This window comes from Coregonus clupeaformis, unplaced genomic scaffold (assembly GCF_020615455.1).
Source record: "Coregonus clupeaformis isolate EN_2021a unplaced genomic scaffold, ASM2061545v1 scaf3259, whole genome shotgun sequence".
NCBI classification, from domain to species: Eukaryota; Metazoa; Chordata; class Actinopteri; order Salmoniformes; family Salmonidae; genus Coregonus; species Coregonus clupeaformis.
In genome coordinates this window covers 24,961-38,435 of record NW_025536713.1, presented here as the reverse complement: position 1 = coordinate 38,435, position 13,475 = coordinate 24,961, and the positions used below count along the sequence as shown (strand labels likewise).

General features: G+C 42.4%; 11 non-coding genes across 11 annotated transcripts; all 11 read left to right on the top strand.

Annotated features, from left to right (window-relative positions):
• Positions 1-339: 339 nt before the first annotated feature.
• Positions 340-458, top strand: LOC123489754. The gene has a single exon (XR_006660638.1). It is a non-coding gene; the product is annotated as a 5S ribosomal RNA (ribosomal RNA).
• Positions 459-1,617: 1,159 nt separating this feature from the next.
• LOC123489758 lies at positions 1,618-1,736 on the top strand. The gene has a single exon (XR_006660642.1). It is a non-coding gene; the product is annotated as a 5S ribosomal RNA (ribosomal RNA).
• Positions 1,737-2,896: 1,160 nt separating this feature from the next.
• Positions 2,897-3,015, top strand: LOC123489743. Its single transcript, XR_006660627.1, has one exon. It is a non-coding gene; the product is annotated as a 5S ribosomal RNA (ribosomal RNA).
• Positions 3,016-4,173: 1,158 nt separating this feature from the next.
• LOC123489753 lies at positions 4,174-4,292 on the top strand. The gene has a single exon (XR_006660637.1). It is a non-coding gene; the product is annotated as a 5S ribosomal RNA (ribosomal RNA).
• A 1,162-nt stretch (positions 4,293-5,454) lies between these two features.
• LOC123489748 lies at positions 5,455-5,573 on the top strand. Its single transcript, XR_006660632.1, has one exon. It is a non-coding gene; the product is annotated as a 5S ribosomal RNA (ribosomal RNA).
• A 1,159-nt stretch (positions 5,574-6,732) lies between these two features.
• On the top strand, positions 6,733-6,851 carry LOC123489747. The gene has a single exon (XR_006660631.1). It is a non-coding gene; the product is annotated as a 5S ribosomal RNA (ribosomal RNA).
• A 1,154-nt stretch (positions 6,852-8,005) lies between these two features.
• Positions 8,006-8,124, top strand: LOC123489746. The gene has a single exon (XR_006660630.1). It is a non-coding gene; the product is annotated as a 5S ribosomal RNA (ribosomal RNA).
• A 1,154-nt stretch (positions 8,125-9,278) lies between these two features.
• Positions 9,279-9,398, top strand: LOC123489756. The gene has a single exon (XR_006660640.1). It is a non-coding gene; the product is annotated as a 5S ribosomal RNA (ribosomal RNA).
• A 1,154-nt stretch (positions 9,399-10,552) lies between these two features.
• LOC123489745 lies at positions 10,553-10,671 on the top strand. The gene has a single exon (XR_006660629.1). It is a non-coding gene; the product is annotated as a 5S ribosomal RNA (ribosomal RNA).
• Positions 10,672-11,825: 1,154 nt separating this feature from the next.
• On the top strand, positions 11,826-11,944 carry LOC123489744. The gene has a single exon (XR_006660628.1). It is a non-coding gene; the product is annotated as a 5S ribosomal RNA (ribosomal RNA).
• Positions 11,945-13,095: 1,151 nt separating this feature from the next.
• Positions 13,096-13,214, top strand: LOC123489759. The gene has a single exon (XR_006660643.1). It is a non-coding gene; the product is annotated as a 5S ribosomal RNA (ribosomal RNA).
• The last annotated feature ends 261 nt before the right edge of the window (positions 13,215-13,475 follow it).

The window sequence follows — 13,475 nt, the reverse complement described above, 5'->3', positions numbered from 1 at the left end:
ATGCATTTTCTAACAAGTTGAATAGATTTAGTTGATTTCTTACTAAGTTCAATAAATGTTTGAATATTGTTGAATTTCGGTTTAATGTCTGGATTCCGTGATTCGGTCCGCAACGCCTATTTTATAGGGCCCTAGTCAATGAACTTTTCATAAATCAACATAGGATATGCCCTCTTCCCCCCCCACAAGACTCAAATATATATATATATATATATATATTGGAAATGTAAGCAAGGGTTGAGCTTCTTCAGTTTGTGTCACAAAGTGGATACGTTTCTGTGTCCCTTTCAGAGTGAGTGACACATTGACTTTATATAGTGTACCAAGAGTTGCTTCCTCGCTTACGGCCATACCAGCCTGAATATGCCTGATCTCGTCCGATCTCGGAAGCTAAGCAGGGTCGGGCCTGGTTAGTACTTGGATGGGAGACCGCCTGGGAATACCAGGTGCTGTAAGCTTTTTGTCCCAGTAGAGCGTGCTCTTGTGTCATGGAGCAACTGCCTTTTATTTATCACCCTAATAATATCATGGATTGTTATTGGACTAAATGCAGTTTGTGTGCTGCCCTGCCCTGCCCTGATCAAATCAAATAATGGACAGTGCGTTTCCCTCAAAATATAGGCAGTACATGCAGCCTTTGTTTTTAGTCTAGGAGACAGTCAATGTCTGTAGTCCATTAGGGCACTATAAAATCCCTTCAATGTTTTGCCTGATTCCGTTAATTCCCAAGTTCCCTTTTCTCCGTTTAGATTTCCCCGTTGACCGTTTGTCCCGGTTTTGGCAGGTTTTCGCTCTCAAAAGTACACCTTTTTAATAGCAAAACAGCACAATTGGATGTTCTATGTCCACAACAATGTTTAAACCCTATCAGGTGACCATTTGTGAGGTCTGGAAAAAATGTAAGACATTTAGATTTTGGGGTGTAGTTACCCTTAAATGCAAGTGTGCACCAGGAAGAGACCTTTGTTTGGTTAAGCGGTGTTGCTGTAGAACAAATGGCTACTGGAGTGATGCAAATGATCACGGTATAATTCTGCCAGGCAGGCATAGGCTATTTTGTAGTTAACATTTACTTGCGAAGGTTTTGGGGAAAGCCATTCCTTCCCTACCAGAAGAAGGTTATCATTAGCATCATCGCTAACGGCTACACAAAGTGTAGACATACGCGCGCACCGCACACATGCACACAGACAGGGGCATTCCTGTGCTGTGCCAGAAAGTTCATGGAAATACGAATCACTGATGCATTTTGTTCATGTCTTATGATTGACTTGGGCAAATGAATGCGTTTTCTAACAAGTTGAATAGATTTAGTTGATTTCTTACTAAGTTCAATAAATGTTTGAATATTGTTGAATTTCGGTTTAATGTCTGGATTCCGTGATTCGGTCCGCAACGCCTATTTTATAGGGCCCTAGTCAATGAACTTGTCATAAATCAACATAGGATATGCCCCCCCCCCCCCCCAACAAGACTCAAATATATATATATATATATTGGAAATGTAAGCAAGGGTTGAGCTTCTTCAGTTTGTGTCACAAAGTGGATACGTTTCTGTGTCCCTTTCAGAGTGAGTGACACATTGACTTTATATAGTGTACCAAGAGTTGTTCCCTCGCTTACGGCCATACCAGCCTGAATACGCCCTGATCTCGTCCGATCTCGGAAGCTAAGCAGGGTCGGGCCTGGTTAGTACTGGATGGGAGACCGCCTGGGAATACCAGGTGCTGTAAGCTTTTGTCCCAGTAGAGCGTGCTCTTGTGTCATGGAGCAACTGCCTTTTATTTATCACCCTAATAATATCATGGATTGTTATTGGACTAAATGCAGTTTGTGTGTGCCTGCCCTGCCCTGATCAAATCAAATAATGGACAGTGCGTTTCCCTCAAAATATAGGCAGTACATGCAGCCTTTGTTTTTAGTCTAGGAGACAGTCAATGTCTGTAGTCCATTAGGGCACTATACAATCCCTTCAATGTTTTGCCTGATTCCGTTAATTCCCAAGTTCCCTTTTCTCCGTTTAGATTTCCCCGTTGACCGTTTGTCCCTGTTTTGGCAGGTTTTCGCTCTCAAAAGTACACCTTTTTAATAGCAAAACAGCACAATTGGATGTTCTATGTCCACAACAATGTTTAAACCCTATCAGGTGACCATTTGTGAGGTCTGGGAAAAATGTAAGACATTTAGATTTTGGGGTGTAGTTACCCTTAAATGCAAGCGTGCACCAGGAAGAGACCTTTGTTTGGTTAAGCGGTGTTGCTGTAGAACAAATGGCCACTGGAGTGATGCAAATGATCACGGTATAATTCTGCCAGGCAGGCATAGGCTACTTTGTAGTTAACATTTACTTGCGAAGGTTTTGGGGAAAGCCATTCCTTCCCTACCAGAAGAAGGTTATCATTAGCATCATCACTAACGGCTACACAAAGTGTAGACATACGCGCGCACCGCACACATGCACACAGACAGGGGCATTCCTGTGCCGTTTCAGAAAGTTCATGGAAATACGAATCACTGATGCATTTTGTTCATGTCTTATGATTGACTTGGGCAAATGAATGCGTTTTCTAACAAGTTGAATAGATTTAGTTGATTTCTTACTAAGTTCAATAAATGTTTGAATATTGTTGAATTTCGGTTTAATGTCTGGATTCCGTGATTCGGTCCGCAACGCCTATTTTATAGGGCCCTAGTCAATGAACTTGTCATAAATCAACATAGGATATGCCCTCTCCCCCCCAACAAGACTCAAATATATATATATATATATATATATGGAAATGTAAGCAAGGGGTTGAGCTTCTTCAGTTTGTGTCACAAAGTGGATACGTTTCTGTGTCCCTTTCAGAGTGAGTGACACATTGACTTTATATAGTGTACCAAGAGTTGTTCCCTCGCTTACGGCCATACCATCCTGAATACGCCCGATCTCGTCCGATCTCGGAAGCTAAGCAGGGTCGGGCCTGGTTAGTACTTGGATGGGAGACCGCCTGGGAATACCAGGTGCTGTAAGCTTTTGTCCCAGTAGAGCGTGCTCTTGTGTCATGGAGCAACTGCCTTTTATTTATCACCCTAATAATATCATGGATTGTTATTGGACTAAATGCAGTTTGTGTGCTGCCCTGCCCTGCCCTGATCAAATCAAATAATGGACAGTGCGTTTCCCTCAAAATATAGGCAGTACATGCAGCCTTTGTTTTTAGTCTAGGAGACAGTCAATGTCTGTAGTCCATTAGGGCACTATACAATCCCTTCAATGTTTTGCCTGATTCCGTTAATTCCCAAGTTCCCTTTTCTCCGTTTAGATTTCCCCGTTGACCGTTTGTCCCTGTTTTGGCAGGTTTTCGCTCTCAAAAGTACACCTTTTTAATAGCAAAACAGCACAATTGGATGTTCTATGTCCACAACAATGTTTAAACCCTATCAGGTGACCATTTGTGAGGTCTGGGAAAAATGTAAGACATTTAGATTTTGGGGTGTAGTTACCCTTAAATGCAAGCGTGCACCAGGAAGAGACCTTTGTTTGGTTAAGCGGTGTTGCTGTAGAACAAATGGCAACTGGAGTGATGCAAATGATCACGGTATAATTCTGCCAGGCAGGCATAGGCTACTTTGTAGTTAACATTTACTTGCGAAGGTTTTGGGGAAAGCCATTCCTTCCCTACCAGAAGAAGGTTATCATTAGCATCATCGCTAACGGCTACACAAAGTGTAGACATACGCGCGCACCGCACACATGCACACAGACAGGGGCATTCCTGTGCCGTTTCAGAAAGTTCATGGAAATACGAATCACTGATGCATTTTGTTCATGTCTTATGATTGACTTGGGCAAATGAATGCGTTTTCTAACAAGTTGAATAGATTTAGTTGATTTCTTACTAAGTTCAATAAATGTTTGAATATTGTTGAATTTCGGTTTAATGTCTGGATTCCGTGATTCGGTCCGCAACGCCTATTTTATAGGGCCCTAGTCAATGAACTTGTCATAAATCAACATAGGATATGCCCTCTTCCCCCCCAACAAGACTCAAATATATATATATATATATTTGGAAATGTAAGCAAGGGTTGAGCTTCTTCAGTTTGTGTCACAAAGTGGATACGTTTCTGTGTCCCTTTCAGAGTGAGTGACACATTGACTTTATATAGTGTACCAAGAGTTGTTCCCTCGCTTACGGCCATACCAGCCTGAATACGCCCGATCTCGTCCGATCTCGGAAGCTAAGCAGTGTCGGGCCTGGTTAGTACTTGGATGGGAGACCGCCTGGGAATACCAGGTGCTGTAAGCTTTTTGTCCCAGTAGAGCGTGCTCTTGTGTCATGGAGCAACTGCCTTTTATTTATCACCCTAATAATATCATGGATTGTTATTGGACTAAATGCAGTTTGTGTGTGCTGCCCTGCCCTGCCCTGATCAAATCAAATAATGGACAGTGCGTTTCCCTCAAAATATAGGCAGTACATGCAGCCTTTGTTTTTAGTCTAGGAGACAGTCAATGTCTGTAGTCCATTAGGGCACTATACAATCCCTTCAATGTTTTGCCTGATTCCGTTAATTCCCAAGTTCCCTTTTCTCCGTTTAGATTTCCCCGTTGACCGTTTGTCCCTGTTTTGGCAGGTTTTCGCTCTCAAAAGTACACCTTTTTAATAGCAAAACAGCACAATTGGATGTTCTATGTCCACAACAATGTTTAAACCCTATCAGGTGACCATTTGTGAGGTCTGGGAAAAATGTAAGACATTTAGATTTTGGGGTGTAGTTACCCTTAAATGCAAGCGTGCACCAGGAAGAGACCTTTGTTTGGTTAAGCGGTGTTGCTGTAGAACAAATGGCCACTGGAGTGATGCAAATGATCACGGTATAATTCTGCCAGGCAGGCATAGGCTACTTTGTAGTTAACATTTACTTGCGAAGGTTTTGGGGAAAGCCATTCCTTCCCTACCAGAAGAAGGTTATCATTAGCATCATCGCTAACGGCTACACAAAGTGTAGACATACGCGCGCACCGCACACATGCACACAGACAGGGGCATTCCTGTGCCGTTTCAGAAAGTTCATGGAAATACGAATCACTGATGCATTTTGTTCATGTCTTATGATTGACTTGGGCAAATGAATGCGTTTTCTAACAAGTTGAATAGATTTAGTTGATTTCTTACTAAGTTCAATAAATGTTTGAATATTGTTGAATTTCGGTTTAATGTCTGGATTCCGTGATTCGGTCCGCAACGCCTATTTTATAGGGCCCTAGTCAATGAACTTGTCATAAATCAACATAGGATATGCCCTCTTCCCCCCCAACAAGACTCAAATATATATATATATATATTGTAAATAGTAAGCAAGGGGTTGAGCTTCTTCAGTTTGTGTCACAAAGTGGATACGTTTCTGTGTCCCTTTCAGAGTGAGTGACACATTGACTTTATATAGTGTACCAAGAGTTGTTCCCTCGCTTACGGCCATACCAGCCTGAATACGCCCGATCTCGTCCGATCTCGGAAGCTAAGCAGGGTCGGGCCTGGTTAGTACTTGGATGGGAGACCGCCTGGGAATACCAGGTGCTGTAAGCTTTTGTCCCAGTAGAGCGTGCTCTTGTGTCATGGAGCAACTGCCTTTTATTTATCACCCTAATAATATCATGGATTGTTATTGGACTAAATGCAGTTTGTGTGTGCTGCCCTGCCCTGCCCTGATCAAATCAAATAATGGACAGTGCGTTTCCCTCAAAATATAGGCAGTACATGCAGCCTTTGTTTTTAGTCTAGGAGACAGTCAATGTCTGTAGTCCATTAGGGCACTATACAATCCCTTCAATGTTTTGCCTGATTCCGTTAATTCCCAAGTTCCCTTTTCTCCGTTTAGATTTCCCCGTTGACCGTTTGTCCCTGTTTTGGCAGGTTTTCGCTCTCAAAAGTACACCTTTTTAATAGCAAAACAGCACAATTGGATGTTCTATGTCCACAACAATGTTTAAACCCTATCAGGTGACCATTTGTGAGGTCTGGGAAAAATGTAAGACATTTAGATTTTGGGGTGTAGTTACCCTTAAATGCAAGCATGCACCAGGAAGAGACCTTTGTTTGGTTAAGCGGTGTTGCTGTAGAACAAATGGCAACTGGAGTGATGCAAATGATCACGGTATAATTCTGCCAGGCAGGCATAGGCTACTTTGTAGTTAACATTTACTTGCGAAGGTTTTGGGGAAAGCCATTCCTTCCCTACCAGAAGAAGGTTATCATTAGCATCATCGCTAACGGCTACACAAAGTGTAGACATACGCGCGCACCGCACACATGCACACAGACAGGGGCATTCCTGTGCCGTTTCAGAAAGTTCATGGAAATACGAATCACTGATGCATTTTGTTCATGTCTTATGATTGACTTGGGCAAATGAATGCGTTTTCTAACAAGTTGAATAGATTTAGTTGATTTCTTACTAAGTTCAATAAATGTTTGAATATTGTTGAATTTCGGTTTAATGTCTGGATTCCGTGATTCGGTCCGCAACGCCTATTTTATAGGGCCCTAGTCAATGAACTTGTCATAAATCAACATAGGATATGCCCTCTTCCCCCCCAACAAGACTCAAATATATATATATATATATTGGAAATGTAAGCAAGGGTTGAGCTTCTTCAGTTTGTGTCACAAAGTGGATACGTTTCTGTGTCCCTTTCAGAGTGAGTGACACATTGACTTTATATAGTGTACCAAGAGTTGTTCCCTCGCTTACGGCCATACCAGCCTGAATACGCCCGATCTCGTCCGATCTCGGAAGCTAAGCAGGGTCGGGCCTGGTTAGTACTTGGATGGGAGACCGCCTGGGAATACCAGGTGCTGTAAGCTTTTGTCCCAGTAGAGCGTGCTCTTGTGTCATGGAGCAACTGCTTTTTATTTATCACCCTAATAATATCATGGATTGTTATTGGACTAAATGCAGTTTGTGTGTGCTGCCCTGCCCTGATCAAATCAAATTAATGGACAGTGCGTTTCCCTCAAAATATAGGCAGTACATGCAGCCTTTGTTTTTAGTCTAGGAGACAGTCAATGTCTGTAGTCCATTAGGGCACTATACAATCCCTTCAATGTTTTGCCTGATTCCGTTAATTCCCAAGTTCCCTTTTCTCCGTTTAGATTTCCCCGTTGACCGTTTGTCCCTGTTTTGGCAGGTTTTCGCTCTCAAAAGTACACCTTTTTAATAGCAAAACAGCACAATTGGATGTTCTATGTCCACAACAATGTTTAAACCCTATCAGGTGACCATTTGTGAGGTCTGGGAAAAATGTAAGACATTTAGATTTTGGGGTGTAGTTACCCTTAAATGCAAGCATGCACCAGGAAGAGACCTTTGTTTGGTTAAGCGGTGTTGCTGTAGAACAAATGGCAACTGGAGTGATGCAAATGATCACGGTATAATTCTGCCAGGCAGGCATAGGCTACTTTGTAGTTAACATTTACTTGCGAAGGTTTTGGGGAAAGCCATTCCTTCCCTACCAGAAGAAGGTTATCATTAGCATCATCGCTAACGGCTACACAAAGTGTAGACATACGCGCGCACCGCACACATGCACACAGACAGGGGCATTCCTGTGCCGTTCCAGAAAGTTCATGGAAATACGAATCACTGATGCATTTTGTTCATGTCTTATGATTGACTTGGGCAAATGAATGCGTTTTCTAACAAGTTGAATAGATTTAGTTGATTTCTTACTAAGTTCAATAAATGTTTGAATATTGTTGAATTTCGGTTTAATGTCTGGATTCCGTGATTCGGTCCGCAACGCCTATTTTATAGGGCCCTAGTCAATGAACTTGTCATAAATCAACATAGGATATGCCCTCTTCCCCCCCAACAAGACTCAAATATATATATATATATTTGGAAATGTAAGCAAGGGTTGAGCTTCTTCAGTTTGTGTCACAAAGTGGATACGTTTCTGTGTCCCTTTCAGAGTGAGTGACACATTGACTTTATATAGTGTACCAAGAGTTGTTCCCTCGCTTACGGCCATACCAGCCTGAATACGCCCGATCTCGTCCGATCTCGGAAGCTAAGCAGGGTCGGGCCTGGTTAGTACTTGGATGGGAGACCGCCTGGGAATACCAGGTGCTGTAAGCTTTTGTCCCAGTAGAGCGTGCTCTTGTGTCATGGAGCAACTGCCTTTTATTTATCACCCTAATAATATCATGGATTGTTATTGGACTAAATGCAGTTTGTGTGGCTGCCCTGCCCTGATCAAATCAAATCAATGGACAGTGCGTTTCCCTCAAAATATAGGCAGTACATGCAGCCTTTGTTTTTAGTCTAGGAGACAGTCAATGTCTGTAGTCCATTAGGGCACTATACAAATCCCTTCAATGTTTTGCCTGATTCCGTTAATTCCCAAGTTCCCTTTTCTCCGTTTAGATTTCCCCGTTGACCGTTTGTCCCTGTTTTGGCAGGTTTTCGCTCTCAAAAGTACACCTTTTTAATAGCAAAACAGCACAATTGGATGTTCTATGTCCACAACAATGTTTAAACCCTATCAGGTGACCATTTGTGAGGTCTGGGAAAAATGTAAGACATTTAGATTTTGGGGTGTAGTTACCCTTAAATGCAAGCATGCACCAGGAAGAGACCTTTGTTTGGTTAAGCGGTGTTGCTGTAGAACAAATGGCCACTGGAGTGATGCAAATGATCACGGTATAATTCTGCCAGGCAGGCATAGGCTACTTTGTAGTTAACATTTACTTGCGAAGGTTTTGGGGAAAGCCATTCCTTCCCTACCAGAAGAAGGTTATCATTAGCATCATCGCTAACGGCTACACAAAGTGTAGACATACGCGCGCACCGCACACATGCACACAGACAGGGGCATTCCTGTGCCGTTTCAGAAAGTTCATGGAAATACGAATCACTGATGCATTTTGTTCATGTCTTATGATTGACTTGGGCAAATGAATGCGTTTTCTAACAAGTTGAATAGATTTAGTTGATTTCTTACTAAGTTCAATAAATGTTTGAATATTGTTGAATTTCGGTTTAATGTCTGGATTCCGTGATTCGGTCCGCAACGCCTATTTTATAGGGCCCTAGTCAATGAACTTGTCATAAATCAACATAGGATATGCCCTCTTCCCCCCAACAAGACTCAAATATATATATATATATATTGGAAATGTAAGCAGGGGTTGAGCTTCTTCAGTTTGTGTCACAAAGTGGATACGTTTCTGTGTCCCTTTCAGAGTGAGTGACACATTGACTTTATATAGTGTACCAAGAGTTGTTCCCTCGCTTACGGCCATACCAGCCTGAATACGCCCTGATCTCGTCCGATCTCGGAAGCTAAGCAGGGTCGGGCCTGGTTAGTACTTGGATGGGAGACCGCCTGGGAATACCAGGTGCTGTAAGCTTTTGTCCCAGTAGAGCGTGCTCTTGTGTCATGGAGCAACTGCCTTTTATTTATCACCCTAATAATATCATGGATTGTTATTGGACTAAATGCAGTTTGTGTGTCTGCCCTGCCCTGATCAAATCAAATAATGGACAGTGCGTTTCCCTCAAAATATAGGCAGTACATGCAGCCTTTGTTTTTAGTCTAGGAGACAGTCAATGTCTGTAGTCCATTAGGGCACTATACAATCCCTTCAATGTTTTGCCTGATTCCGTTAATTCCCAAGTTCCCTTTTCTCCGTTTAGATTTCCCCGTTGACCGTTTGTCCCTGTTTTGGCAGGTTTTCGCTCTCAAAAGTACACCTTTTTAATAGCAAAACAGCACAATTGGATGTTCTATGTCCACAACAATGTTTAAACCCTATCAGGTGACCATTTGTGAGGTCTGGGAAAAATGTAAGACATTTAGATTTTGGGGTGTAGTTACCCTTAAATGCAAGCATGCACCAGGAAGAGACCTTTGTTTGGTTAAGCGGTGTTGCTGTAGAACAAATGGCCACTGGAGTGATGCAAATGATCACGGTATAATTCTGCCAGGCAGGCATAGGCTACTTTGTAGTTAACATTTACTTGCGAAGGTTTTGGGGAAAGCCATTCCTTCCCTACCAGAAGAAGGTTATCATTAGCATCATCGCTAACGGCTACACAAAGTGTAGACATACGCGCGCACCGCACACATGCACACAGACAGGGGCATTCCTGTGCCGTTCCAGAAAGTTCATGGAAATACGAATCACTGATGCATTTTGTTCATGTCTTATGATTGACTTGGGCAAATGAATGCGTTTTCTAACAAGTTGAATAGATTTAGTTGATTTCTTACTAAGTTCAATAAATGTTTGAATATTGTTGAATTTCGGTTTAATGTCTGGATTCCGTGATTCGGTCCGCAACGCCTATTTTATAGGGCCCTAGTCAATGAACTTGTCATAAATCAACATAGGATATGCCCTCTTCCCCCCCCAACAAGACTCAAATATATATATATATATATTGGAAATGTAAGCAAGGGTTGAGCTTCTTCAGTTTGTGTCACAAAGTGGATACGTTTCTGTGTCCCTTTCAGAGTGAGTGACACATTGACTTTATATAGTGTACCAAGAGTTGTTCCCTCGCTTACGGCCATACCAGCCTGAATACGCCCGATCTCGTCCGATCTCGGAAGCTAAGCAGGGTCGGGCCTGGTTAGTACTTGGATGGGAGACCGCCTGGGAATACCAGGTGCTGTAAGCTTTTGTCCCAGTAGAGCGTGCTCTTGTGTCATGGAGCAACTGCCTTTTATTTATCACCCTAATAATATCATGGATTGTTATTGGACTAAATGCAGTTTGTGTGTGCTGCCCTGCCCTGATCAAATCAAATAATGGACAGTGCGTTTCCCTCAAAATATAGGCAGTACATGCAGCCTTTGTTTTTAGTCTAGGAGACAGTCAATGTCTGTAGTCCATTAGGGCACTATAAAATCCCTTCAATGTTTTGCCTGATTCCGTTAATTCCCAAGTTCCCTTTTCTCCGTTTAGATTTCCCCGTTGACCGTTTGTCCCTGTTTTGGCAGGTTTTCGCTCTCAAAAGTACACCTTTTTAATAGCAAAACAGCACAATTGGATGTTCTATGTCCACAACAATGTTTAAACCCTATCAGGTGACCATTTGTGAGGTCTGGGAAAAATGTAAGACATTTAGATTTTGGGGTGTAGTTACCCTTAAATGCAAGCGTGCACCAGGAAGAGACCTTTGTTTGGTTAAGCGGTGTTGCTGTAGAACAAATGGCAACTGGAGTGATGCAAATGATCACGGTATAATTCTGCCAGGCAGGCATAGGCTACTTTGTAGTTAACATTTACTTGCGAAGGTTTTGGGGAAAGCCATTCCTTCCCTACCAGAAGAAGGTTATCATTAGCATCATCGCTAACGGCTACACAAAGTGTAGACATACGCGCGCACCGCACACATGCACACAGACAGGGGCATTCCTGTGCCGTTTCAGAAAGTTCATGGAAATACGAATCACTGATGCATTTTGTTCATGTCTTATGATTGACTTGGGCAAATGAATGCGTTTTCTAACAAGTTGAATAGATTTAGTTGATTTCTTACTAAGTTCAATAAATGTTTGAATATTGTTGAATTTCGGTTTAATGTCTGGATTCCGTGATTCGGTCCGCAACGCCTATTTTATAGGGCCCTAGTCAATGAACTTGTCATAAATCAACATAGGATATGCCCTCTTCCCCCCAACAAGACTCAAATATATATATATATATATTTGGAAATGTAAGCAAGGGTTGAGCTTCTTCAGTTTGTGTCACAAAGTGGATACGTTTCTGTGTCCCTTTCAGAGTGAGTGACACATTGACTTTATATAGTGTACCAAGAGTTGTTCCCTCGCTTACGGCCATACCAGCCTGAATACGCCCGATCTCGTCCGATCTCGGAAGCTAAGCAGGGTCGGGCCTGGTTAGTACTTGGATGGGAGACCGCCTGGGAATACCAGGTGCTGTAAGCTTTTGTCCCAGTAGAGCGTGCTCTTGTGTCATGGAGCAACTGCTTTTTATTTATCACCCTAATAATATCATGGATTGTTATTGGACTAAATGCAGTTTGTGTGTGCTGCCCTGCCCTGATCAAATCAAATTAATGGACAGTGCGTTTCCCTCAAAATATAGGCAGTACATGCAGCCTTTGTTTTTAGTCTAGGAGACAGTCAATGTCTGTAGTCCATTAGGGCACTATACAATCCCTTCAATGTTTTGCCTGATTCCGTTAATTCCCAAGTACCCTTTTCTCCGTTTAGATTTCCCCGTTGACCGTTTGTCCCTGTTTTGGCAGGTTTTCGCTCTCAAAAGTACACCTTTTTAATAGCAAAACAGCACAATTGGATGTTCTATGTCCACAACAATGTTTAAACCCTATCAGGTGACCATTTGTGAGGTCTGGGAAAAATGTAAGACATTTAGATTTTGGGGTGTAGTTACCCTTAAATGCAAGCGTGCACCAGGTAGAGACCTTTGTTTGGTTAAGCGGTGTTGCTGTAGAACAAATGGCAACTGGAGTGATGCAAATGATCACGGTATAATTCTGCCATGCAGGCATAGGCTACTTTGTAGTTAACATTTACTTGCGAAGGTTTTGGGGAAAGCCATTCCTTCCCTACCAGAAGAAGGTTATCATTAGCATCATCGCTAACGGCTACACAAAGTGTAGACATACGCGCGCACCGCACACATGCACACAGACAGGGGCATTCCTGTGCCGTTTCAGAAAGTTCATGGAAATACGAATCACTGATGCATTTTGTTCATGTCTTATGATTGACTTGGGCAAATGAATGCGTTTTCTAACAATTTGAATAGATTTAGTTGATTTCTTACTAAGTTCAATAAATGTTTGAATATTGTTGAATTTCGGTTTAATGTCTGGATTCCGTGATTCGGTCCGCAACGCCTATTTTATAGGGCCCTAGTCAATGAACTTGTCATAAATCAACATAGGATATGCCCTCTTCCCCCAACAAGACTCAAATATATATCTATATATTGGAAATGTAAGCAAGGGTTGAGCTTCTTCAGTTTGTGTCACAAAGTGGATACGTTTCTGTGTCCCTTTCAGAGTGAGTGACACATTGACTTTATATAGTGTACCAAGAGTTGTTCCCTCGCTTACGGCCATACCATCCTGAATACGCCTGATCTCGTCCGATCTCGTAAGCTAAGCAGCGTCGGGCCTGGTTCGTACTTGGATGGGAGACCGCCTGGGAATACCAGGTGCTGTAAGCTTTTTGTCCCAGTAGAGCGTGCTCTTGTGTCATGGAGCAACTGCCTTTTATTTATCACCCTAATAATATCATGGATTGTTATTGGACTAAATGCAGTTTGTGTGTGCTGCCCTGCCCTGATCAAATCAAATAATGGACAGTGCGTTTCCCTCAAAATATAGGCAGTACATGCAGCCTTTGTTTTTAGTCTAGGAGACAGTCAATGTCTGTAGTCCATTAGGGCACTATACAATCCCTTCAATGTTTTGCCTGATTCCGTTAA